Source organism: Polyodon spathula, chromosome 14, assembly GCF_017654505.1.
Source record: "Polyodon spathula isolate WHYD16114869_AA chromosome 14, ASM1765450v1, whole genome shotgun sequence".
NCBI lineage: Eukaryota > Metazoa > Chordata > Actinopteri > Acipenseriformes > Polyodontidae > Polyodon > Polyodon spathula.
In genome coordinates, this window is record NC_054547.1 from 10,702,214 (window position 1) to 10,730,126 (window position 27,913).

Consider the following 27,913-nt stretch of genomic DNA (forward strand, 5'->3'; position numbering starts at 1 on the left):
CTACAACATTTGAACACAGGGTGGCATGTTGTGTGTGCAGAAATCCCTTTAGAAAAATGAAAAGTAAACCCTTTTTTAAGCACATCCCTACAGACTACTATGTACTGTAACTCCATTAGGTTTACAGCTGTACACACACCTGCAACTACGGTACATGACTGCTGCAGAGGACAGTAACCCCTGCTATGCCCATTTGTAGCACGCTCTACCCCTTTAACAAACCCAGTGATTGATGGCTGGCTCCTTTTCCAACAGCTTCATAACCAGTCCACTCTTGGGAATGTCAAGAAACACAGCAGCAACAACTTAAAATGCGAAAAGATGACATTGAGTAGTTTTACTTACATAAAATATTGCTGCAATAGTTTCTCGATTAATTTTTAATGCAGAATACCTTTCTGACCCTGTTTCTCCTCTTGCCATCAATACAGCAGCCAAGAAAAAATAAACTGAAATCAGCTAACAGAGATTGCAGCTGAATTCTATCGGATACCATATTCAGTATACCATATCCACACACACACACATACATATATACATATACAGTAGATAAATAGATAGACAGAGAGATAGATAGACAGACAGACAGATAGATAGATAGATAGATAGATAGATAGATAGATAGATAGATAGATAGATAGATAGTACAATAACAAGCAGGGGATAGGTGATGTCACAAATAGATGGCATTTGCTTTTTCTGCTGTCATAAAGTTCTTTTACATAAACGGTTTTAGAGTGATAGTGGTTTTAAAGGCAGACATGCAAAAGGTTGACCTGAAACATTCAAAACCATCAGAGCCTCAGCACTAATATTAATGTGAAGTTGTCTGAAGCCGACTGTAGACAAACACAGCATTTATCTATAAAATAGAAAAAAGAAAAAAAGGGTTGATATTCTATTTGTATGTCGCTTACTGCAGAAAATGTATTTTTGACAACGTTTGTCAAATTCAGGTCAGAGTATCAAATAGAAATTCGATGAACAAATGTCTAGATCATAATCAGATATAGGTAAACTGATGGTCAATGTTAGTAATGCAACAGGAATACAAATGTTTCAATGTTGTGTCTTTATCAATGTCTTGGTTGTAAAGCTACCTTGTGTAAATATGTTTTGTCTTCCTAAACTTAGCTTCTTTAGTATTCTCTAAAAGCAGTATCTTTCATGCATAAAAAAAAAAAAAAGTTACACTCGTTAAAGTCTTTAACTATTTCAGTGTCTTTTAGAAGCGGTCCTGTCATTTTACTGACCCGGGAATGGTTTTTAAACGGTCGGCTTCAGTAAACAGTGAGGTTAATGACTACTGTATAACCCTTGAAAATGTCTTACTGTACAATCTGTTCTATATTTATTTATAAACACTTAGGAATTCACAATTCTTTTTTTGTGTCTATATTTTTATCATTGCAATTTTTACAAAGATTATATTAAGAATGTTATGTTATTGTGGTTATAAAGTGCTTGAAAGAGTAAATAGCTTCAAATTGAGTGATACTGCAACCACTCAAATATTGTGATTTTTGTTACTTTTTGATTTCTTCTGTGGTGAGGTGCTTTGTGTCACGTTTCGGGGCATCTCTTCTGTTCTAGTTGCCAGCCAAAGACATATACAGCCAAGCGCCAGAACCAGTACTTAATATTTAAGTAATTGCAGAACCACTCAGAATGTGAGTTACATTTAGATTGGCAGTGAAAAGGTTAAAGCTTCAACTGCATACACAATACATTTTAAACCTGTAAAAGGAATTAAAGATCGTCTTTATTAACCAGTCAGAAGAGCATTGTTTAAGAGGTGATAGTTTGCTGGGTGTGAATTTTCTTTCTTGTTTTAAGAGGAGAAAGTTAACCATGGCTTTGAGTCCACTGGGAACATTAATTAGTCTATGTGATGAGAAATGGAACAGGCCAAACCTATCCCTAAAATCATTTCATAAACTTTAGAGCTGCAATATCTATTCTGATTTTACAGGAAGCATTGTTTTAGTAAATAAACAACAACAACAACAACAACAACAACAACAATAATAATAATAATAATAATAATAATAATAATAATAATAATAATAATCAATTTTTCTTCCAGGACATTGACTTTTCGTGTCAGATGAACAAACATTGTTGAAGGAAAGGAGATATCAGATATCTTAGATTATGTTTTAGCAACACAAAATTAAAACAAACTTCATACTCAGAACACAGAACAAATCACATGGCAATAAGAGGCTATTCTCAAAACATATTCATAACCTCATAACCTTACATTTTCATACCTGACACTTTCATAAAACAACATTTATAACTTAAAAAAAAATGAAGTTCACAAAGGTAATGATTTATAGGCTGGGAAACAGAACTTCAAAGCAGAAGCTACCAGTTTAAGACCAGTAGTCTTTGCAATTACTCTTTTTTATTGAAATGTACCCAAGCAGGCAGCAATGACAGGGTTGAGAAACAGAATAATGTATTTTATTACAGCATGTGTTAAACTGAAGAGGGTTTATCAGAATGCTGTGAGGGCTGAGGTACTTCTAAATGTCATAGGGGGTACGCAGGATGACTTAGACATGCTAAATTAAAAATGAAAGTAAAAGAAAATAATGATCTTGTATTGATTTTTTTAACGGTATTATATAATATCGCTATACCACTGTGTTTAAATATTTTATTTCTGTTTAGCCTTTCAAAGGTACTTTCAAAATTATCATCAAAGTGTATGCATGCGTGATTTCAACTGCACGGATTTCCACTCTGATATGAGGGGGTGATGCATGCGATTCTGCCTATGGACAGCACTACCCAGATTGCTCGGTACTGCTCATGAAGTTTGCAGTTTTCAATCCGTGAAGCGCAATATGTGTAATCACAATTATCATACTTTAATGGTTTTTATTTAATTTATTAGGCATGGCTGAATTTGAAATTAATGTACACCCAGATCATCCTGTGTATCATTTCTTGAGTCACAAATGTATACATTTCTTACTTGCAAAATAAAAACAACACAAAAGAGTCTACAGGAAGTTGTTAGTAATTATTTCTTGAGGTTAATGTATTTGATGGTGTAAACATTTTAAATGGCACACAATTATGCTGTTGTTACCATTTACTTATGGGAAGTAAATGATAACATGAAAAACATTTACAGTACAGACTGTTTTGGATTACTTATAATAACTTTGCAGAATAGAAAGCGAATACTTGTGTTTCCAAAGACTTGTAATTAACAGTTATAAGAATTACTGTTTAGTATTCTGTTCTAAACCAGCAGTTTATCAGTCTTAAACTGTTGTGACATATTATATATTAAATAAAAACAGGGAAGATGTTTTTTTGTTTTTTTTGTGTGTGTTAAATTAGATTATTCTTCCTTTTATTGCAACTGTGGTACCATTCCATAGAGAGAACATTGTAAATGGGTAATTGAGCTGAAGCCTCCAGACAGAGGAGGTACAGTATTTAAAAAGGGTTGAAAACCACTGACCTACGGCCTAAATTTAACAGAGCATTCCAAGTTATGTGGCTTCTACAGGCAGAGTCTGCCAAGTGATCTGTTACAGAATTACCATATCCAGGGTTGGACAAAATACTCAGGAAATGTATTTTCAATACAAAATACAAAATACTCAGAAAACAACGTATCGAAATACAAAATACAAATTACCTTGGAAATACAATTGTATTTGGAAAATACAATTTGATATTCCAAAATACATTTAATAAACAAAACATACAGTTAGTTCCGCTGAATATAGAGACTGTTTTGATTTCAGTTCCAATTTAAAAAATAGAAAGACACAAATTTTAGATTTTGTACAACACACTTTCACTTCCACAACCCTCAACCAAACCAGCAGTCTATTAAGACCATTTTAGACCCCACTGTGGATTCTACTGCAGCCAACAAAACATCCAATAAATAAAATGGCTCTATAGTACTGAACAATTTGTACAGGAGGACTGTATATTTGACAAAACACTGCAAATCAACATTCAAGGACAAACAATGGATAGTATATGGACTGGCTCTCACATGTCACTTTTTTCTCAGTTAAGAACATTCTTTGTGCGCAAATAAAATAATTTATATGTATGTGCTGAGGAGCATTTACTTTCAATATTTTTTTCTAGTCATCTTTGCAGTTTAAAAAAAAAATTGTAAGTATGAAAAAAAGGGTATTTCTAGTGCTTTCACACTCAATCTGCCCCACTTGTTACCACTATTAAAGGTACTGACCAGTGTTGAACTGTGAATTCAGAAAAGCAGTGGAAACATGCTAGCACAGCCTGCTGCAAGGACATCCTGGTGTGTCACACAGCCTCCGAGGGAAGTGTGTGCAGTGAGAAGGGTAACACCTACCAGACACTCCACCATATGTGGTCCGCTTTCCTCTGCCAATGGCAGGCCAGGGTGTGCTGTCTGCTCTCAGTCCCATCAGCCCAGAGATGGTGTCGGTTGCTGTAACGCCATCTGCACCACCTGCGAGGAACTTATTAGTGGTTAACTGAGGAAATTAGATTCCAAATTAAAATCACCCAATACTCACCAACAAACAAATATATTTTTCTATATTAACGAGGACATGGCTTAAAAACCATGCGTTATGAGAAACTAAACTGAACTACAAACATTCAGACCTTAACATAAACCAAACTAGACTACACTACAGTAATTTTCCCCAACAAATGGCAAATAGTTAAAAAAAAAACAAAGAACCAACCAACTGAATTATTGCATTAGGTAAACTAGTTCTAATATATAACACCTGTTCATCTTTCTGTCATGGATTGTCATGGATAAACCCCCCACCCCCACCCCCACCCCCACCCCCACCCCCCACCACACACACAAACAACTTTACAACAAATGAAATGTGTCTTAGAATCTTAAGAACAGCCGTGCATTATCCACGTAATAGGTGATACAACCCTTCGCAAAGAATGGAATCATAACAGCTTATTGTCGTACCCAGCAACAGATGTTTCGCACCAGCTCTGGATTCGGGTTCAAATGGGTCAGTACAGTTTACTCCAGTGATCAACTAACTTTGAGCCACTACTTGATGCAATTTAGAGATAATCTGATAAATCTGCACATTGAGCAAAGCAGCAGAACCTAATTCTGCCAATCTGTCATCACGGCATGGTGCTGGGAAAGCATTCTATTCAGCTTATTACAGAACCTGTATTTACCACAGTTTACCCATTCCTGTGTGGACTTACAATGCTTACCCATGCTTTCGCCATGCTTTGTTACACTTTGTTATGCTTTTACTATGGTAAACTTTTATAAAAGGTCTAGCTGACCAATTCAGAGTTTGAGGGCTCACCAACTTTGTAACAAAGCTTGCTCTTTTAATTCCCACAATGCCCAGACAGGAGTTTTCTTTATGTGTGTATCATTGTGGCAATTTTGAGCAACATCAAAATGCTGCTTCATGATAACATGTCCATTTCAGTTTAGCCTCATCCCCATTACTGCAGTGCATTTACATGACAGTTATCTTTCTTATCTCGATTCTTTTCTGAAATATCCAATAACTGTCGGCATATATCCCCTTGAGCAATGACATTAGCTCACGATGTGTAAAGAATTGAGATTTACAATGTATATATGTATATATATATATATATATATATATATATATATATATATGTATGTATGTATGTATGTATATATATATATATATATATATATATATATATATATATATATATATATATATATATAAAGGGTTACCTGAGCAGCAAATCCAATTACAAGTACATAAATGAGAATGGATTCAGAAGAACAATGATGATGTTTTAAACCTCTTTTTTTTTGTCAACTTTAAAAAGTCCCCAAGTCTCCAGGATTAACAAGGTTGATATCTTTTTCAATACTTTTGGAGACAGTTATTGACAAATGCTAGTCGAAGGTTGGATTGCTTTGGAACTGCATGCTTTAGTATTGACAAATACTGTGATCTTGCGAAGAAACATATTAGATGCTGTATATGCTCAATAGGAAAGTGAAAGGTTAGATCACTTGAGTTTTTTCAGAAGATGGCATATTCATGCACATGCACCTAACAGCAAGCGCGTCCCCTGCAATTTGCATTGATTTATCTCAGACTTAAACACAGTAGTAAACAAGACTGAAGTGTCAGATTCAACCTTTACACTTACATTACCTGTCAGAAAAAGAAGAACCAATAACACTCTCCCCCCACAGCTGACTTTGTGATAATGTCATTTTTCTAAAATAATCTGAGTAAACATTAAGCTGAGCTAGAATGGGGGCTGTACTTTAGTTTTCTCTACCAGCTTTATAAAAAAAGAAATGGAAGCCTACACCTGCCAAAGCAATATTCATTTGTGAGGACACAGCTACAAATCAGTGGACCCCATTCACAAGTTATACCAGTTATTTAAAGACACAGTTTTGAGGAAATGTTTCTAGACTGTTATTAAAGCTTTGATGACTCCCAAAAACGCAACTACTCTTACATCATCAATAGTGGATATGGTTAACTACAGCAAATCCCGCATTGATAAAACAGCTGGATTACACTAGTACTGAAAAATACTCTTAAAAACCCAGCAGTGGCTTATTTTAGCAGGATATATGTTGATAAAATCAACCCCTAAGCTAATTGTGATGAATCTAATGTATTTACTGGGGGACATTAAATATTACTGTCCCTGAAACACCTTCAGCTTCTTAAGAAACATTATTGACTATTACAAAGTTTACTTAGTAGCATAAAACTGATCAGGTTGACAGAAGAAAACAATACATTAAATGTATACACCATAATTTTGTAATTTAAATGATCTAAAACTGTATAAATTACACTATGTAACACAATTTTTGTTCCTGGGTAGTAAGTGTTATTTCCTAATTGCTTATGCCTCAAATGTATAGAAAATGGCTATTATTCCCCACAAACTTTGCTTTTGTGACCAGGACAGTGATATTTCAAAATATCACTATTTCCAATGGGAAAACGAGCAAATGTGTGTCTTTTCGTTCACATAAAGTCAGAAAAAAACAACATATGAATCCAAATTAACATGTATTTATACTAAAGTAATACAAAAATGACTACAAAAGATTTAGAAGTGAGTAGTTTTTCGAGATTGTATTTGTACTGTATTTACAGTATAATCGTAAATCTCGAAAAACTACTCACTTTTAGATCTTTTGTAGTCATTTTTGTATTACTTTAGTATAAATACATGTTAATCTGGATTCATATGTTGTTTTTGTTGTAAATAGAGAATTTAATATAAGATCAGTGGTCTGTTTTTTTTTTTTTTTTTTGTGCAAAGAAAATACCTTTTTTTTAAATTGTTTTCATAACTAAATTCCATCAGTAGATTTTAATTCTTAAGAATACTATCAATAAAATATATAATATAAATAAAAATAACTTCTACTTTGTCTCCACCTCAAACGATTTCTTCTTCCACCCTCCCCTTGCATAAAACAAAACTAATGTTTTACACAGCTGTTCGGAAAAAGTGGTGAATGGTGTGATTAAATGGTATTGCCTCTCTTTAGTTCACACAGAGGTTACCTGCCTGCAGGCATAGAGCTTTCATTAGGGTTATGTCTTACAGGAGAAAATTTAAAGCAAAGAATATAACTCTTGTAATTTATGAGCACTGCAGGAATAAAATAGCTTTGTCTCCTGTTTAGAAGGAAACAATTTTAAGTCCCTGGACTATAATAAATAGTCAGAATAGGAAGATAGAAAACCATGCCTTATCTTGCCACCTCAAGCTAGATAAAGCCTTTAAGACTCATTATTACTGTGCACCATGTCTCTGGCCTCGGCAGTCACAATAATTTCACTCTGTATTTTCTTTATTTACACCATTGTACCACAGTGGGCTTTGGAATGTTTTGCCCACATCAGCTTTTCTTTGTCCACAGAAAGAATTCTTCCCTTGAACATCATGTATTAATTGCATAGCAACAGTACTGTATCATGACTCTGTGTCACTCCTTGCAGTCCTGTTTTTATAAGATTTTAAAGCATTATCTATGCACAAACCATTGTGAAACTGATATCAGTTCTATCAAATTATATTTTTATGTCATAATAAGGCAACATCATAATAAACTGCTGTATTCCCAAGTACAGTGCTATAACTTATGGTTAATTAATGTGACCACAAGTAAGCTTTCCAAATGGCTTTCTGGGTAATCGAAGTCACAGATGTATTTATTTATTAATTTAGAAATTCAGGTTGCAAGATTATAATCATTAAACATAATGTTGCTGCAAATTATCTCAAGAGTACAGACATACACTTATTTTATTACTATTACTTTTTGCATTTGTGTAAATCCTACATATTTCATGTATGCATGCCGAATTAAATGAGGATTTATAGCTGATTAATAAGTGTTAAACATGTGTTCAAATTACTTCTACCTTTTAAACAATATTGCATAACTACAAATCATGGCTTATCCATTTTCAAAGTTGGCATTGACCAGGGTGGCATTGATTGTGTTTGGTTTCTTTGACAAATGTACAGTTTTCAAATTAAATCATAAAAATAATCAAATGAAAGATCAAAGACTGAGAAAATGATTTACTTAGTAAGATTCTCTAGTGTTGCAGGGGTTCTAAATGTATTGAATAAACTAAATTATAGTGTATAAATGAGTGCTTTACTGTTATTGCATTCTGTATTCACTCACTGCACACATCTTTGTGTTTTGCAATTCCCCTCTTTCCCATTTACCAGTTGTAAATGTACTTGCAATATCTATTTTACAGCTTTTCAAATGTTAAATATGTAATAATGCAGAACTGAAACTCTGTGTAGTTTATTTCTGCCTGTGAGGTATAAAACACATCAGTGCTATAGTGCTGTATTTCTGAAGAGACTTGAGAGCGATTTAAGTTAAGGTCTTACCTGCCCGCAGGCCAAGCCCATGCCTCCCTCTCCCATGCCATGTGGACAGGATAGGTTTAACTCCAGGGCATCCGCTCCAGAAGTCTGTTAAATGTGGAACATGTTAAACTGTAAAATTCTTTGAGTTAAAAATGCAGCAGGATTTATCTTACAAATGATGTCTTTTTTTTTCTTTACTCACTTTGCATAAATCAAGATAGCATGTTATACAAATGTAACAAGCTACATAAAGAGAGTTTTACTTACATGTCTTTGTTAAATAAATACACTTACTGTAAGGAGGGAAAATGGCCATTAAAAGAGAGCTTCCATTTTAAAACACCATTCTGACACACTATTTCTAATGTCAATAACATTAGGTTACTTACTGTAACCCTGGTTCCTGAAAGAGAAAACGACCAACAGGATACTTATGGGATATGCCTGCCTATTGGAAGGTATTACTGAACTCTTTATATGCTGCCGATAGGCCCCTTCCTAGGGTGATGTCCTCGGTCCCGCTTACCGAGGGATCAAAACAGTCAACTCATGGAAGCCATTCTTTTTGCATCGAACCCTGTTTCAGGGAACCAGGGTTACAGTAAGTAACCTAACATCCCCTTTCAATTCGAAGACGACCAACAACATATTTATGGGAAAGTATAACAGAGAAGTCGCTAGGGAGACAGAACGGCAGCATATGAGGGACGCGTCAGAAGTATACCCAAGATTAGCGTTTCGAGCGTGCAACCTCAAGGACCCTAGTGCCTACTGAAGGCAAGGAAGGATCTATCACATTAAGGCAACAGAACCTAGAGAAAGTATGTGGCATAGCCCAGCTAGCCGCGGTACAGCTATTGCACAGCGAGGTCCCTCTGGAGAGGGCCCAAGATGTGGCCAACCATCTGGTACAATGCGCAGTTACCCTCCCAGGTAGGGGCAAGCTGGCACTATCATACGCAGTCGAGAGGAAGGCTGTCTTCATGGACAGATACTTCAACTCTATGGAATGTATGGGCTCAAATGGGGCCTTCTTGAGAGCCTCCAGTACAATATCAAGGCTCCATTTGGGGAGAACAACCCTCCTTAGAGGGTGTGACTGCCGAGCACCCTTCAAAAAATGGTTTGCTAGTATATGAGCGCCTGGGGGACTGAGTCAACGGGACCCACAGTTGGAGTCTGCCCAGTTCTGGGTGCTAGAGGGTGCCTTGTGCCTGGCTGAGGAGATCCATGCGCAGTGGGATCCCTAGGGTTGGCCCTGCAGCACCTAGCAGAGGTTTGAAAATCAGAATCAATGGGGCATCAGGCAGCAACCAGAAGAGCTGTCACCTTGTCTCTCCTGACCTTCTGGAGGAAGGCAGGGAGCAGCGGTATTGGCAGGAAAGTGTATAAAAGTGCTTTGGGCCACTCGTGGGCTAGGGCATCAACGCCTAGTGGACCTCCGCAGCTGTGGAGGGAGAACCACAAGGAGCAATGAGTCGTCTCAGCCTTGGCAGAGATGGACTTGGACTTCCCTGAAGTGTTCCCAAATGCGCTGCACCACCTGAGGGTGCAGTTGCCATTTTGACGGTTGAGGACCCTCCCTGGAGAGGAGGTCTGCTGCCCAGTTCACCATTCCTGAGAGATGGACTGCCCGGAGGGAAAGTAAGTGCCTCTGAGCCCAGATCAACAGCCGAAAGGCTGTGCGGTGTAACCTCGGGGATCGAATCCCTCCCTGGTAGTTCATGTACACCACCACTGACATGTTGTTCATGCAAACAATGACATGTCTGTTCTGGGGCAAAGGAAGGAAAAGTTGAAGCGTGAGATGGACAGCTCTCAGCTCCCACGCATTTATGTGCAAGGGATATCCAGTGACCCGACCAGGGTCCGCGGACTCCTCTGCCTGCCCAGATCGCCCCCAACCAGAGTAGGATGCATCTATCGTCACCAACTGATGATTGTGTATCACTCTCATCCTTACGCCATCGCTCAGATGAGAGGCTTGCCTCCACCAGCGTAGGGTGGCGTCCCAGTATAGACGAGACATGGTCAGCCGACAGTGTCTGTCACACTTGGGTTGTAGCCGAAAGGCGCACTGAGCCACACTTGGATCAGGTGCAGTAACCCCAGCTGGGTGGCTGATGAGGTCGTGGCCATCAGACTCAATATTTTTGAACACAACACCAATTGTACTGTGAACCCTTGTTGAACAGGACCAGACAGTTACAAATGGAAGCTACTCTGTCATCTGACAGGTAGGCTCGCATTGTAAAGGAATCCAGCCGGAGACCTAACTACACCATACTTTGCACCGGTATTAATTGGCTCTGGCATCGTTGAGGGTCCCAGCCTCAACAGATGCTTGTCACAATTGCTGTATGGGCCATTGCTCCTTTCTGTGCCTGGGACAGATCGACCAGTCATCCAGGTAGTTCATCACCCTGATCCCTTGCAGCTGCAAGGGAGCTAGAATGGCATCCATGCACTTTGAAAACATGTGGGGGGCTAAGGAGAAGTGAATGGCAGCATGGAAAACTCAAAGACACTCCCCTGAAAGGCGATGCGGAGATACTAGCTGTGCACTGGACAAATAGGGAGGTGGAATACGCGGCTTTTTGGTCGACTGTTATTAACCATTCACCTGGCTGGTCAGACTAGCGAGTACGGCAAACGCCAGTGTCTCGTTATTTCCCATACCAGAGTACAGCAGGGGTCATTGAGGCTACCTGCTGAGATGCCTTGCTTTCTCGGTGAGAGCACTTCAGCAATTCCTCTACCGCTGGTCCAAGGAGTGCAGGTGTCATTCACATGCTGGGGCATGTTATTTACATGTGTGTTAGACAGGAACTGCAAAGGCAGTAATAGGAAAAAAATATAGGCTTACACACACAGCAATTCAGCTATGGACGAAACACTGTAAATTTCTATTATTATTATTATTATTATTATTATTATTATTAATATTACCAAGCGTGCCGAGTAGGTGGACTGCCAGCTGATTCAACTCAACAACGGGATGCAGCAGAGCTGGGTCCCGGTGGAGGATTCAAGCTTTTTTGTTTTTTTTAACTGCAAGGCAGTAAAGAAAAAACACATATACAAACACACACACACAGTAAGCTGTGAGGGTAAAATAGAAATCACCACGGCAACGCAGGTAACTGATTTTTTAATTTTCTTTTTTTGAAACAAGCCGGCGGATTCAACTTAACAGTGGGGCACAACAGAGCTGGATCCCGGTGGAGGAATCACACTTTTTTTTTTTTTTTCAACTGCAAGGCAGTAAAAAAAAACACACACATACACACACACACACACAACAGCAAAGCTGTGAGGGTAAATAGTACAGAGACCACGGCAACACGGGTGAACATAATTTTTAAGCGCACCGAGAAAGAGGGCCGAGACAAACTGCCTGAGTCAACTCCACAGCGGGGCGTGGTAGAGCCAGGGTCAGGTGGAGGATCTGCAATAGCAGAGAAAAACAGAAACCAGCAAGCACTGTATTGTTAGACAAGCAGACTACAATCGCAAAGCGATGTAGGCTGTTGAAAAGAAAAAGAGTAAACACAGCTGTGCAGTGTTTATAACTGAGTCGCAGAAGCTGAGAAGTCCTGCATGCTCCGGGTGTACCACACCGTGAGTACCGCCTGCACCGAGCACTGCGTGCACCGAGCACCTTGTGCAGCCACAAGCAACGTGTGCACTGAGGCACTGTTTCTACCATGTATCATGTGCACTGGGCACCGTGTGCACTGAAGCCGTGAGCACTAAGGCGCTGTGCGACCGAGGAACCAAAGCACAGTGGACACCGAGTGCACTGAGCACTGTGAGCATCGGGGCAGTGCGTGCACCGACCACTGCGTTAACTAAGGCGCTGTGCGACCAAGGGCAATGAAGCACCAAAGCACTGAGTGCACTAATCACTGTGAGCACTGGGCACCGCGTACACTGAGGCACCGAAGTAACAGGGGCTGAGCGTGCACCGAGAGACCGCAGCACGGGGAGCAGCTAATGCAACGGTGCCTACCCTGACCATGTGTAGTCACGCACTTGTTAAGCGTGCAGCATATACCAGTAGGACACACAGGCTGAAGCCGCAGTGGGTGAACAAACACAACAGAGAAAAACTGCTGTGATAATCCATGGATAAAGTCCCCAAAAATAAAATGGTAAAGTCTTGAGTTTACTTAATGAGAAGCAAATAACTTACTCCACAATACTGGGGTGGGGGCGGGGCGAGAATAGAACACCTTAAGTAATAAAGTGCATAGTGTACATGTACTGTACACAAAGGTAAAACATGCATAATTCATGTTACATGTTCTATAGAAAAATGTATTGATCTTACACTGAAATAGAATCTCTCAAATATATTTTCAATTAAACAAACTGGGTATTTAAAAAAGATGCTGTAGAAATAAATGACAGAGTGAAGAGTTCAAAGTGTATTGAGCAGGAAATGTATCTGACAGGCAATTACATTTGCAAAAGCATTTTCAAATGTATCAGAAGAGGGATTTAAACAATTATGAAAGCTCTACAAACCTGCCAGAGTGAGTCCAGCGACAGATTTATGATTTTCCTTAAACTGACAACCATTAGCGAGGAAAAGAATAATAAGCATTTTAGCCTTACAAAGAGCAGAGGAGCAAGTGGCATGATAAAGTCATTTATCACAGTCAGCTTTAGGAATGGGAGAGCTCATGTCAAGCATGAATTTTGCACAAGATTTCGTGTTCAATTAGGCGAATACAGGTATAAAGCGGACACAATGCTTAAAGCTCACAAAGCCAATTATCAATAATGTTTAATTTCACCCCTCTTTACTAAGCCCTTTATGTTAACATTTCCTTGGATGCTACAAAAGGCCCAGAGACACAAAATTAAGTGCTATCATTATGGATCACAATAAGAAGCTTTGGTATACTTTGCAAAGCAAAACCCATGTGATCATTATTATTGTCAGCTTAGGTTTGAATAAAAGATGGGGAAACAAATCCTGGCCTCTGTGAAGCGGTGTTCTGTAGCAGTCAGTGATTTAGTCAGAGCTTCAGCAGCTTCAGCTTGTAAAAAGAAGATATGTTTCTTATCTTTTCCCCTGGAGCTATGAGTACAAGCTGGGAGTGAGAGGGGCTCCCAGCTTATGTAACAAACCAATCAAATAAGTTTTTCATTCCATTAATAGACATATGCATTTTTAACATGATGTCAATACATATCATACATATGTGCATACATTTTAATAAATTATAAATGTTCTGGAATCTGAATTTTAAATGCACATTTATGCATTCAACCATAGTTTATGCATTTGAAATAGAATAGGTACCAGAACCCTGCATTAAATTCATAATGATGTATTATATGTAATGTTTTGGGGATTTTATTCCCTGACTCCTTTTCTGGTACTAATTTTTTTTAATTTCTTTTGGTCATCCAAAATGTGAGTTGCCTGGTAATATTCAAACTATGGTTTTGGAGTTATGATGTGTTACAGCTTTCTAACAACTGCTAAAAAAAAACAGCACAGGAGTTTACCGACACAGAGCAGACAAGTGTAATTAACCACCCTCCCAGTTAACACGAGATATTTAAACACCCTTAATGTTCTGTTTCCATTTGTGTTGCTTTGGTGGTGCTTGTTCATTAAAACCTAAAAATCAGAAACTGCAATAACATTAGCATATTTATTTTAAACATGGGAATGATGCAGGAAGAATATGAAGTCTTTTCCAAATCTTAGAATGGTCAGTGCATGTATTATTAAGAGGTGTCCATTCCGATGTTTAAATTCATTCATCCGTGCCAATACTTTGCTCCTGATTTAATTGCTGACTACTGTAACAAAGCCAAATACAAACTTCACAGCCTTTATCATGTTCCTGTTTAAAAATGTTTTGTTTCAAAGATCTCTACTACTTTGTCGGAAGAAAACTTTGCCACCCCTCCTTAGATTGGATGCGAGTCAGACAAACAATTAATGAAAATAAAAAACATGACCCAGAATAAACCCCCAGGGGGACCCCAAAAGGACAAGATTTAATTTTTTAACTTGTTAACTGGCCTCTTCCCAGCAAGCAGGATCAAACCAGGAAATCACAGATTCCAGTTCAAAAGCTTTGTTTGCATGTCAATGTTCATAATGTTTCATTTGTAACCCATTTTATTTAATATCTCACTATTGCAGTTTCTGATGCCATCGTAGTTTAATGTTTAATTGAAGGGTGTTAGGTGGGAGGAGCTACATTTTATATTCTAATTATATTCTAATTGTTGAGCAATTTAACAATTATTATTCGTTACAGCATATAAATCCATCGTGATGTCATCCTCTGAAAATAACAACAGATTTATATTCTACAACAAACAGTAGGCTATTCACTTCCCTTTTGATTGATAGCAATTGGGGTTTATATCCTGTGTGGTAAATGGACCAGACAGAGGTTTAATATTGCTATGAAGAAAAGGTTAAAAAAAAAAAAAAACTGGAGTTATAAAGCCTGAGGAACAATTGCAGGACATTGTAAATGACAAATGTCAGGCAGTATACTAAAAAATAACACCAGAACAGCTAAATGCAAGAAATACTGGTTATACAAAACGGTCTTTCAGCGTTCAGACAAATTCCTGCTAAGCCACTGATCAAAAACACTGAGCACTAAAACATTTGATTTATGATTGTCCTGTTTCATACTGAAGCTGAGGAAAACACACATCCGGTGCATCCTGTTTTTAGATTTAAGAGTTTTCAATTTCTTTGGGGCTCTTCTATCAGGCAAGCAATCAGAACAGGATTGGAATGACAGCTTTCAAGGCACACAGTCGTGGTGAAGGAACATCAGTAGTCGGCTAGTCTAGAAATCCTTGCTGTTGCCAGTATACCGCTTTTGTTATCTAGGCAGCTAATTAAACATGTAACTTTTCATTTTACACAGTTCAGAAGTCTTTATATGAAAAATTTATTCCATACTGTAATCAATATCTCTTGCTACTGTCAACGTTACTGTGGCCTAAGGCAAAGTAAGACACACATTATACACAATGTATACATTTTTGTGTCAAATATTAATTATAAAAACTCTAATAAAATTATATTTTACAATATGTTTTTTATATTTAAAATAAAATATTGAAAAATGTTATAGAATTGATACAATCCAATCCTACTTGAATTTGACATTGTTATAAAAGTGGTTTGCAATTGAACATTTGACAATGCAATTTACACTGTATTTGATAATATAGCATCCCGAGTCACTCATCCTAGTAAAATAACTTGTGTTTGGAGCCCAGAGTGAGCCATGCGGGGCCGCAAGCACTTTATTAGCATATGAACTGTAAATCAATATCACATTTTGTAAGAAAGACAGTCAATATAATTTTGCAATGGCAAGTTTCATTTAGTTTTAACACCTGTCATGTAAAATAATATTAATAAGCAATGATGAAAAAGTATGTTTAGGCAATTACAAAAAAAAAAAAAAGCCATTAATACTAACCTTTGCCATTTTATAGAGCTCTGTCCAATCGTCCTTGTTCTATAACTGCACATAATTCTGGAAATAAGAATCTGGAAGAAAAGACAGGAAAGGCAGGATTGTCAAAAGTTTGTAAACGATATCTCCAGTTTTAATCAAGAAATCGGTATGTAGCATTGATTTTAGTATTTTCAAGTGTCGCCATGCCTATTTCATTGTTAAATAATCACCCTAATGTGATTTCTGAAATTATGTTGACAAGCAGTGCTTCTTGCAACTATTTATTTTGTTTGCCTGTGAATTGTCAATGCATGTCAAATGCATGTTAATTGTCATAATATATCAGGAGTTAATTTGCACTTGGAAAAAGAGGGTTTTAATTAACAAAAGAGTATATAACTCACCTTGAAACAGACATGTAATTGACCGCATCTGTGACGCGAACGATACAGAGTGTGTGTACGGGACCAGGGTTAATTTCTTGCAGACTACCTTGATAATTCAATATTTGTAATTATGAAAATATTTTAGCCTTTTCTATACTTGTGGTCATGAAAGAGAATTATTTACTTATTTTAACCATTTGTAACCTTATGGAATGTTTGTTGTATTGCTAAAATTACAATTATTTGCACCCAGTGTGATGTTACTACCAAGAAAGTATCAATGCAACTGTAGCCTGAAGTATTTGAATTCTGCATACATACATTATATGACAGCTGACCTCTACTATAGATTTTATTTGAATTATACACCTGAAATCTTGATATAGAAAACAGCATATTAAATATTACAATAAAGTTTCCTTAGGTGGATTTGTGGATTTGCAATGTGTCCTTGCTTTTAACACTATGTCTTATCCACACAAGAATGAAGAACAGGCATCAAGGACACAGAGCTATGCACTAGGTATGTGATCAAGATCACTGACATGGATTTTGCAAAGAACTATATGTAATGCTGTCCGACTCCCACCACACTTTATGTACAATGTACACTTTCACCTTCACACGTTTAAAATGTTTTTATAATACTGTAAGTGCTGGATGGCTACTTCTAATCATGTTGAATTTATTTATTGAGGAGGCAAGCAAATAGTAACAAATTGTGTGTTAGGTAGGGAGTTCTATAATAATTTTAAAAGCTTAATAAATATATAATGAAGTGTTACATACATGATATACATGTATAATAAAATAACTAACAACTACAAACACCAATGGCACTCGTACATATTAAAATACATACAAAAGTAGACGTCATCGTAAGAAAATAAATTCCAACCAATATACATACTGTAGATGGCTTGCGGTATTTAATTGTTTTTTTAACCAAAAAAAGATTTTAAAAATGCACATTAAAAGTGTTGTATATAGTAAGTTGTGTCAAAATTTCCCCCGAATGAGGTTAAATGACTAATAAAGGTTACATTATTTTATTTTATTTTTTTGTAGTTAATCCATGCCGTCCAATTTTTACCCACACGCCAGATAATCGTAAATGAGCATTTACGTGTGTTCTAAATAAATGTACATTCTGCATGTGAAAATGCACGATTTTAAATGAACTTTACAAATTATACACAAAATAGATATTCCCATATTTTTTTTATTTCCATTTGGCCGCTGCTCGCTGGTGTGAAAACCGTCTCCCACCAGTAGTTTCCATAACAGCGAATTATGCTTTCAATCATTTCTTTATCTCGTTATCATGCATTTTGATAAACAAGTTCCCCTTATCAAGTCATTGAGACAGGAAGTGATGTATGTGACCTGTGACATTAAGCTTTTTAACGACAAATGCGTTTATTAAAGACCTCATCGACTCAATTTCAAAGCATTAACGGATTAATTTAATTAACACATTTTGTTTGAAAATCACTTGCTACTAAAGCTTTTGTTACTAGTTCGAGTTCGATTTAATAACACTGGTTTTTGAAAATCCTGCCCAACAGGTCTTATGGAATTAAACAGAAGAGTCGATTTTGGGGTGAAAAACACTACCATTTTATTCTTGTTTCAACGTGTTCAAAAATGGATCTGAAAGCTATTATCTTGTGTTTAAAAAGGGCAGACTCATCCTTCCTCGCTCAAGTCATAAAATCAATATTTATAACTTACAGGATCAAGACAAATTCATTGGTGTGCAAGCATTATTAAAACAATAAAAACTTCAAAAGCATGGTATTAGAATCCTTGTGGGAAGGCTAGATTAGTAACAGTTTTAATTTTTCTTTACCAAACACAAAATTATCATGCCATAAAAATGGAAATGTAGAATCAGCTCCTTATTATTGCTTTTGGTTTTCAAGAATACAGGAATACACACACACACACACACACACACACACACACACACACAACCAGTCCTGTGTTACTGAATGTGTTTTGGTGAGTATACAGCATACTGAGGCAAGTTTAAATCTCCACAGTAATATTAAGTACAACTCATAAAAAAAACATCTGACTTGTATTGAATAAGATAAAACATATACAATTGTTCACCTACTGTAAACGACATAGTTCTATACTTTAGAAACATACTGTAGCGAAATAGGTTAACGCAGGCAGGTACATCACACAAGGTGAGGCAATCCACACACAGGCAGAGGGCAGGCGCGAACCCAGGACCTCTCTTACAAAAGCATAGCGCCGATACTGCTGTATAAAGAGCCGGCTCCTTTGCAAGGAGCGTACATCGGGTTTATGTCTTTTCAGATTGTGATTACATCACCTACCAGCCCTGCTGCTGCCCTTCCCCCATGCACGCAACAATACATAATAAACTACAGCAGCAATGTGAAAGTACTGTGGTAAACCTAGGTTCTCACAGGCAAAGGTTTCTTACAGGCGGAGGTGGGAGGCGAACCCGTTGTACAAAAGGAGCTGGTATTGGGCCTATTTCTTCATATCTGATTGCGTCACCTTCATATCTGATTGCGTAACCTACCAGCCTTGACCCCTACCTCCGTGTACGCTACAGTACCAATAATATCTATTGATTAACTTATAAACAAAGGGCTCTATGTACTACTATTACTTACATGCTTGTAAATACTGCAAATTCATAGCCTCCGTGCTTTGTACAATATTTGCATGCAATGTACTATAAACAGTTATTTTTCGTGAACATCGCTGGTAGGTCTACGAAGTCACCAAAACCTATGAGAAGTAAAGATACGAAAGAAAAATCAATGACACACAGATAGAGCCCAAAGTCTGTTAGGATTAAACCTTGTGGGAAACAATGACTGCATGTGCACCATTTAAGAGTATTCTTAATAAGGATTTTTTCTTTTCTTTGTTTTGAACAAAATTTGGATTTACATACCAAGAATGTGCTTTTTGTATCCATCATGACTGGGAAAAGCCAGATATGAAAATATATCATTCTAGCTGGAGCGCTGTCAGTGCAACTCGGCTGTTGTGATACAATTTGACTATATTTCACAGCGGTGTTCCTATGTAAATGCCAGTGCTTTATTTGCTGCTGCTGCAGAGAAATGAAAATATGCTGCTTATTAGAGACCACCCTAGAACATCAAATCCCATTCAGTGAGAGAGTTAACAATTGTAAATCCTGTCATGTTTCTGAGATGCACAGGAATTATCTTGTTATCAATTTAATAATGGAACATTAAAGTAAGTGATGCCATCCACCAACACCCGTAACACAGCGTCTCTGGGGAATTTCACGACTGTGGAAACTGTCAATAGCAGCAGATATGGACATATTAAAAATTGGGGACAATGCACCTTCTCTCCATAAATCTATTCTTTTGGTGTTGGTGTAACAAGAAGATTCTGCAAGATGATAAATGCAATCAATGCAGCATGTCCTGACAGCCACGACCTATAAGCATCCCAATTTTCTATTTTTTGTGGTTGTTTTTATTATTTTTTCTATTTTTTTTTTTTATGATGAATAATTTTAACAGGCAGTCTTTGACCTTGTTTTTTTATTATTATTTTAGTGTGGTATGCATTCAAATCAGCTTGGGTGGGTTTTCTGCAAAGCTGCGAGGATGCTGTAACTCTAGCAAATGAAGTGTGCTGAATAACAGGGCATTGTGACCCTGAAGTCCACCTTGTGTTGACAAAAGTAATAATTGAAATAATCGTTCCTGGCAACAAAACATCCTACACAAAGTCTTAAGGACAACAAGTCTTGTAACCAGTCTGGAAATACAAACAAAAAGCACTATGTGGTTTTGTGGTCACACCGAATACATCTAAAATGAATTCAAACTTAGCAGTCTGATATCTCTAGAGGACTTTAAATAGAGAATTGAAGATTATGTAATAGAAACATGTGTGTTATGTGCAATGAACAGTGTTTGTGTTCTTAATGCATTTGCTGCCTTCTTGGCCAGGACTCTCTTGAAAAAAATATCTGTTTATATCAAAGTAGCTTCCTATATTGTAACTATATTGTTGTATTTACAAGGGAAGCAAGTATAACAGCAATGTGACAAGGTATGCTCTGTCGCTGGTTCCTTGACACATGCGTGCTGCTGCGTTGAGGGGCGGACTCTGAAGAGCGCCTGATCATTCATAACAAGACGCTATGCTACAGTGGGGGATGCATGCTACGTTGGGAGATGCATGCTGTGAGATGGCTCAGTGAAGGCGTTGCCCAGAGAAGCAACCTGCTGCCAGGGAGCCAACAAACCCTTACGCTCAGGAGAGCGAAATTACAAACCAGGAAGTGGAACGAAGCAGTCGCTGTGTGAGTCACCAGGACTATTTATTGTTCGAGATTAGGGTTAGTTTAGGGGATCCTACCAAAGTATAGCAAGGGCGTAGCGCACAGACTCTGTAGCGAGACCCTCCTTGTAGTGGAGGTAACGCTAGCTGTATTGATGACACCTTTTATTTATTAGTTGTGTTTTCGTTGCATTTGTTTTGAATGTTTTTGTACCTGCTTCACCCTCACTAAGTTATCCTAGTGGCTGCACCGTGCAACTGCAAATCACAAATTCGTAAGCTGCAATTGTGTTTGAATCAAACGTGCACGCCTGTCAAACACAATATTCTGTGATCTGACTTTTAATCCAGTTTTCACCCATACACGTAAAACAAGGTGTATGAGAAACAAACACGTACTCGCATCTACAAAAGGATAGACAAAATGTACCCATTCCAATGAACAGTTTAATTAATCCCAGACAAGTGCTTTCCTAGATATAGCTTTCAATACTCAATGTCACAATACATCATCTTCTAACTACTTCATAGCCTCATTTTGAATTTGTAGTTTGTATCCCTGGCATATGAAATATGATGAGATTACTTCAGTTTTAGATAGATTACAGGGCTCAGTCTTTACTTGATAGAAGCTAAGTAGACAAATAATAAGTAAAGCAAAACCTATAGTTATAAGGGCAATTAACTTACACAAAAATAATTGCACAGCCACAAAAACCAATTTCTCATAGCATATGAGAAATAAGTGTTTACCCTTAGACTTTACACTGTTATCATAAAGGATGAACAAATACATGTAGGTTTCAAGGTTCAATACAAGCAGATAACAACCCTGAATCACCTCCCCTCCTCCCCCAGTGAATCGTATAGAGGATGCAAAAATAAAAGAGACATATAAAACAATATAACTACTACTAGTTCCAGACATTAAAATCGTATATGGCTATGCATTAAGTTATATACAAAATACTACTACACTACCGACAGCTATAGAGCTATTCGAAGGAAACAATATATATATTACAATGTAAATTTGCAAAATAGGTAAACTTCCATAGGCTCTAGAAACACTGTGAAAATGGATTGAATCATTGTAATATTAAACAGTACCACTAACACTAGACTATCTAGTAAATTATTCAAATCTAGTACCGTATACAGGTATCGGTTTACAATTGGATTTTTGCATATACTTGATGTGCTGGCATAATTTTAAACATGGTAGCAACAATTAACAACACACCTTAATTCTGTGAATGTTGTATTTCAAAATCTACCCCCCCCCCACCCCCCCCAATTGACTGACACAAAGAAAAACAAGACAATAATCCAGAAGTACACTGATAACAAAAATATGGAAAAATAAAATATCCTCAGATAAATGGCCCAAGAGACGCAGGGGACATAATGCGAAACTCGTCAGAGGCAAAGAATGAGATCTAAAAAGCATGTTCCCTGTAGAGACAGAATGTAATAGAGAACAATGTGCTTAGGTTTGCAGCAGAAATCCCCCTAAGGAGGTTAACAAAGTAAGGTTTCTTGTATTACAACTGGTAAATAAACGTGTTTTGGTACACAGCAGTAAGTAAAACAACTTGTTGTTTCATCTTGCTGAGGATTTGTGTTGTGCTTTGATGCAAAAGAAATTGAATAAAATATTTAAAAGCTGCAGTTAAATTGTATTTTTTTTGACATGTAATATATAAGGGTGTACTATATGTGTTTTGCTTAGAAATAAGAATTTTCTTGTTTACATTTCTTTTTGTAGAACCAAAATGGCCTCAATCAAAATGTCTGCATGCAGTCATGACACAGAAATTTGAAACAAAGTGCAAAAAGGAAGGAGAGTTGTCCTTTTTGTATATGTTCAGTCTGTCTAACCCTGTGTCCGAGGTATTTGTATTCTGTCTGACGTTATGGATACTAGAAGGATTTTCACATTTTAGTGTTTGAATAAACAAGAATTTAAAGAATTTGATCTTTTCAGCATTGACAGCCAGGCCTCTGTGTTTCAGTTAACTTTAGACCTAATGAGCAGGGCTCTTTTGCTAGCAGTGGGTAGTTCCCTACTGAGTATTATTATAAGCTTCTGTGCATACTTGATGTCACTTTGATCAAAACGTTGTTTAAAGGAACATTAAGTCCTTTGTGAAATACTAACAATTCTATATGTTTGCAGAAGGAAGTGATTACTTCTCTTGACCCTGGAGTCACCCAAATTCAGATCCTCTGACCATTTTGTTTTAAAGTAATAGGAGACTATTAAAGTGTGGATGATCACAGTTAGGAGTCGTTGGTCTTGTCATGATTTCAAAGGGCAGTACTCAGTCTTACAAAATAAATTCTAAACTTTACAAGCAAACTATTACAAAAATCTTATCCCTGTTGTAACCAGTGGCGGCTCATCATAAGAGGCTACAGAGGCTAAGCCTGCATTTAATTTTGTAAAAGTAAATCAAAGTTTTTCTTACGTCATGCTTTCCAAGGTATAATTGGCTAATGTAGCCTCAAAATGGGCAGTATTCCACCTGCAATCACCCTTTGTCTGTCAAGTTTTACTGTATTTGTATTGTCTACACAATTCAAGCTTGCAGCTAGCCTCTACCACTCATAACTAGACTTAATTTTGACGTGTGGCTATTCCCTTAAGTTTTGATTACTATAAATAGCAACATTTATGGCAAATAAAAAAAAATAATAATAAAAAAAACATACAAATATACATTCAAACAGTCTTCAGGGACAATTTTTGTCAGTGGAAGGATACATAATATATTTCTTATTTTTTTCCTTAAAAAATCTAGTTTGTGTAATTATTTTCAAAAACAAATGTAGACATTTTATAAGTGAAATAACCCACTCCATGGTGTGCAGTAAGACAATTCTTACCACACTTCCTGGGTGGTTGAAGGCACTCAGCTTGCGGTCTTGTGCCTCACAATGCACCCAGGGCGTGCAGTAAGAATTATCTTACCGCACACCCTGTCGTGGGTTATTTCTTACATAGCCTCCTCACTTAATTTCAGGAGCTGGTACTGGTTGTAACATACTGACTATGAGAAGTACACGGTGGGGATTATTGTACCATGCAGTACACATCTTTTAAATATTTGAACTACGAAGTATATATCAGATTGGTTTTTGGCGAGATGTATTTTTATACCTGAGGACAAGTACTTTAAGAAGTCCAGACCCCACTGTTGTCTGTCCACTATTAAACCATTACGGTATCTAGAATTCACTATAGCAGCACTACTCAGCACCAATACCTGTAATGACTTCTACCCACAGATAAAACCTAAAAAGAAAACAATCCTTGCATTATTTGGGAACTCAGCCTTCAGTTCAATCACAATTTGACATCAGTATGCTGCAGTCTTCTCACTAATGAGCTCAATATTCAGAAAAGAGCTTTGCACAAGGCCGAAGATAGGGACCAAGGCAGTTCCACATACAATCCATGGAGAAATGTTGGTGATGATATCCTGTTATATAAAGACAGAAGTACATGTGTCAGTGTTGAACGTCATTTTTTCTAGCAGGTTACGTTTTATTTCATTACTAGAGTAAATGTGGAATTTTCAGATAAAACGGGTACACGGACACTAGTCATCAGATATTCATGAATTTGCTATGCAAGTGTAAGGGGTCATACCCTCACCACTGGGAACCAACATAAAAAGTACTGGGAAATAATATCTTGAGAGAAACAAAGCCAAAGTCTTACAATATCAAATGGCAAGAATATGTCTTTTGATGTATGAAATGCACTTACTCCTTACTGGTCTGAAGACATGCCGTACGACAGAGGTGGAATTTGACCATGCTGTGACAATGAGGCTGGCACAATTCCTTTAGGTAATGCACTGCACAAATGATGGGTCACTGTGTTTGACAAATTTAGAGAGCATCCCGGAATAGGAAGGTACTTCTGAAATGCTTCAGGGGATCAATTTCCTGCTGTTTGTTGTGCCATCTGCTGCATATTTGATCTGACACCATCATAAACACTTTCAAATGCAACTTTAATGTTAGTCTGGATGTTTATAAACCCAATTGGAACTACGAAAAAATTAATATCTTGAAAATGTTTGGATTTGTATGCATCCTCTTTACAACATAAAATAAAAAGGGAAATAGTTTTTCAACCACAACAGAATAAGTATATTTAATCTTTGAAAATACAACAAAAAGCACAATAAAAACAAGGTTTTATATATATATATATATATATATATATATATATATATATATATATATATATATATAGCTCTGGAAAAAATTAAGAGACCACTGCAAAATTATCAGTTTCTCTGGTTTTACTATTTATAGGTATGTGTTTGGGTAAAATTAACATTTTTGTTTTATTCTATAAACTACTGACAACATTTCTCCCAAATTCCAAATAAAAATATTGTCATTTAGAGCATTTATTTGCAGAAATGACAACTGGTCAAAATAACAAAAAAGATGTAGTGTTGTCAGGCCTCGAATAATGCAAAGAAAATAAGAGTCGTTTTTGCCCTCTGCCGGTCTGTAGCTTTGTTGTCCCCAATGTGTGCTGCTTGACCTTGTTCTTATGAACAGCCATCTTTGAAATTTTAAGGATGGAAGCAACATGATGCTCAATGGAACCCTTTCTGCCAGTAAAGCCAGAATTGAACCCTTCTTTTCCTCACTCAAAACTTTCCTTTTCAACTCTTTGGGCATGGTCAGTAGCTATTTTTTGATTCCAATTACTTTTGAGGTACTACTAGCACTGTTTTGCCATCCAGTTGGTTCTATTGCAAGAGGATAGTGATGACCACAGGAGTGGTTTTTATACTTTTCCTCGTTAAATAAGATTTGGTTCAGGTGATCCCCTAATCAGTATCTCATTCAATAGAATGAGGTGTGCCTGTGTTGGAATTCAACAAACACTGGAATGGAATGGCTGCCATACATGTAGAGATGTTGATTTAAGAAATATTTGCAGTGGTCTTTTTCCAGAGCTGTATATGTAATATAGATGGACTGGTGAGGAGGGCTATAGTGGAACATTATTGACCCGAGGAAAGGCTATTGTTACCGACAGGGGAATATAATGCCTGAAGCTGCAGGAGGTAACAATAGTCTTCCCAAGGGGCATTTAATTTTCCACTATTAACTGAGTCTGGAGAACATATTTAATATATGAGTCAGTCAAAATAAGGAGAGGCAAGGTTGGGTATTTGCAAGCCTTTTATTATGTGTTTTTCACGTATGAAAAAAAAAGTAAACATTTTTAGCAGGAATATTTAGTGCTGTACATATAATTAAGTAATATACTACTACCAGTGCAACAAGTCGCCAACATTTCTGGAGCAAAATAGGTTTTATGCGTGCAATTTGTAAAATATTTTGTTCGCAAATATTTATGGATTTACAGTATTTTGTTTAAATATAGCTGACACAACATAAGTAAATAACTAAATAACATAAATAAATAACAGAAAATGTTTCTGAAGTTCATACGGCAAGTTTTTTTTTTTTTTTGTAGTATGTTTTGTACTGCTTCTCTGTTAGGTCACGCCTAACTGAATCGCTGTTCAGCAGTTTTTATCTGGTTGTTTAGGAGTGGAGGTGGGAGGTGTTCCTTTGAAAAGGGGCTAGACTGATAGTGATGTGAATCAATCACATGACAGATTGAGACTAGTGCCCAGTGGGGTAAGGGTGTTAGGGCAATAGTTAAATCCATTTTTGCTCCTATAATGAGCTTTTAACCAATCACAGGTCAGAATTTCCTGCTCAAACTCTTTGAAATTAATGCTTAGTAAGTTGTACAGTATGCACCACCCACTACATCTCTCTCTCTCTCTCTCTCTCTCTCTCTCTCTCTCTCTCTCTCTCTCTCTCTCTCTCTCTCTCGTCACCACATTATATTCAAAATGTATCTGCATGATCAATTATGAGGCTATATCAATACTTTTAGAAATCTCTTTATGATATATCTATGCACCATTAGCAAAGCAATAATTAAACATTTGCATATTTTAATTAAGAACTGCCCCTTATAAAACAATTAAGTTAATAGGCATACTAACTCGATTTCATAACATTTGGCCATTTTCGAACAGGATAGACAGTGAACCTTAATTAGTACTAATTAGTCCTAATCTGCATATGTTTGATAAGGCATACCATTACCACAATATAAGATTATTTATCCTTTAAATCTTCCAAATGCTGCAGTTCTTGCATCAAAGGAGGGTTTTCACACTGTATGTAACACCCTGCGATTTCACATTTGTTTCATTGTAGACTAGGACAATTTCTCAGAAATATGCTTCAATAAGATGTAGGAAGGATTTTTGAGGAAAAGTTGGCAAACCACTTTTTCTAAATTATTTTTGTATGCTGAAACTTAATATTTTGCTTGCCACAATGTATTTTGATGTTTTAGGTCCGAAATCACCAAAGAATAAAATGGCCACCATGCAAAACTTCAAACACTCATAACTTTTGAACGGGGGGTGATAAAGCCATAATCTTTGTGTCTACTACCATGTTTTTGATGCCTACAAACACACTAAATACATCATAATAGGGTTATATTCATATATTTTGCTGGAAAGAACAATTCAAAATACAAAAACTAATTTATATGGATTATCTTTTCAGCCAAATTTGTTTCTACAAATGCAGCCACTGTCTACACACTTGCAAGCTCCAGTGCATGTAAGTTTCCCTTTCCTGCAGGTACTATTGTGAGATGTACATTCCTTTGTGCATCGACATGACACAATATCCTTGCACAACTCCGGAATTGGAGTGAGATAAAAGCTTGGACAGAGGGTGATAAAGTGATGATCTTTGCTTCAAATATCATGA

General features: G+C 36.9%; 1 pseudogene; it reads right to left on the minus strand.

Moving 5' to 3' along the window:
• Positions 1-27,913, minus strand: part of LOC121327100 — a 173,447-nt pseudogene that overhangs the window by 40,830 nt on the left and 104,704 nt on the right.